The sequence below is a fragment of the Volvox carteri genome (genome assembly GCF_000143455.1).
Source record: "Volvox carteri f. nagariensis unplaced genomic scaffold VOLCAscaffold_127, whole genome shotgun sequence".
NCBI lineage: Eukaryota > Viridiplantae > Chlorophyta > Chlorophyceae > Chlamydomonadales > Volvocaceae > Volvox > Volvox carteri.
Window position 1 is genome coordinate 90,020 of NW_003307670.1, and position 1,746 is coordinate 91,765.

The window sequence follows — 1,746 nt, forward strand, 5'->3', positions numbered from 1 at the left end:
CATAGGGGTAGGGATAGACCATGTATGCATGGATTCATAATTTTACATATACACGTCGCCTAGCAGCAGCTACATGCATACGAAATTCCCAAGTCCTGCTATGTAACAACATTAAGCCATATGCAATGCCTGCTTCAGCTGAAGCAGCTGCAGCTGCAGCAGCTTCCAAACAATCTGCAGCTTCCAAACAGCACCAAACATTTCCACAACAGCGGCTGCTGCAGCTGCAGCTCATCGATCTGTCAACAATTTGCCTCAAAACATGCTACATTATAGCTCAGAAGCGCTCTATCCACCCTAACACTTTCTGGTATTCATGCCTAGAAGTAGTCCTCCATCACCGTCAGTTAACACTCCAAGACAAGTCTGTACAGTGACTGTACAGTGCAGCAGCGCTGCTGCTAGCAGTAGCTTCTCCACAAGCGGCTTGTGAGCCTGTGCTGCAGCAGAAGCTTCGAAACAGCTCCAAACAGTTTCATATTGGGTGCACCCAGCTGCAGCTCATCCATCTCTCAACAAAATTTGCCTCAAAACATGCTACATCATAGGTCACATGCACTATCCACCCTAACACCTTCTGGTAGTTATGCCTAGTATTAGTCGACTAATAGGACGTCCTCTATCGCTGTTAGTTCACACTACAAGACATTGCTGCAGCAGCAGTCCTCCACAAGCAGCTTGTGAGCCTGTATGCAGCAAAGATCAGGCAGGGGCATACAATAGCACCTTTGTCAGACCATCAAGAACTGCAATGACTGTGATGTGGAACTTAGAATGCAGTTTTATGCCACACACCTTACTACTGCTTTAACCCTCCACTGACTCTGGATGCTGATGTGTGGTGGGGAAAGCATGTGGTGTTGTCCACAGCAGCTGCAGGTTGCTGGGTGGGCCCTGTAGACAGACAAACATGCCCATCAGAAGTTAAATACACCAAACCCTGTATAGGAGACTCCATACAGAATATATGCAGCAAGAGGTAATTTGACACAAGATCCAAAAACTGCAGTTGCCCTTGTTTGCTTGCACATGAATGACAATTACCCCCCCTCAAAATCAGAGTGATGAACGTAACTGTGTAGATACCTGTAGTCACAGCTATCACCTCCCAAGCAGAAAAAGCATGCCCGGGAATCGAACTCAGGTCGTAACTAGGATACTTGCCTAAAACCAACCCATTCCATCATGACTTCCACAGCTGGGAACATCTTACCATTCCCAAGTCTTAGTTCCGTGTATCAGCTAGTAACCATACTTCCTCAACGGCTTCTTCCTGTTTAAACCTGGGTAGTTGCCTTAATCAACCTGTTACATCATGATTTCCCCCAGAGAACAACTCACCAGTGGTCACTATTCACGTGTCATGCCCCGTGATATGAGCCAGTCGCCAACATATGCCTCCATCCTCAATGGCTTCCAAACCGGCACCCATATCTCAGGCAGAGCGGCATCATGCTTATGTCACCTTTCTTCATATGATGCATCGTAGGCAGCTCCCGTTTCTCGCTTCTGTACACATGCCTGCTGAAGCAAGTTTACCATATGGGGTTGCAACCCCCTCATTTGAGTCCTGCAGATCATGCAAGCAAGCAGTTGCAATGTCTAGCACGCAAGCCCAATTTTACTACTTCTCATGAGACAACATCATACTTTGNGTTGTTGCTTGNGTTTGGTGCTGGCCAGGTGTGCAGCCATGGCATGAGGAGCGTGGTCGCGATGGTGAAGTCCTTTGTTGCCAAGTTGCCA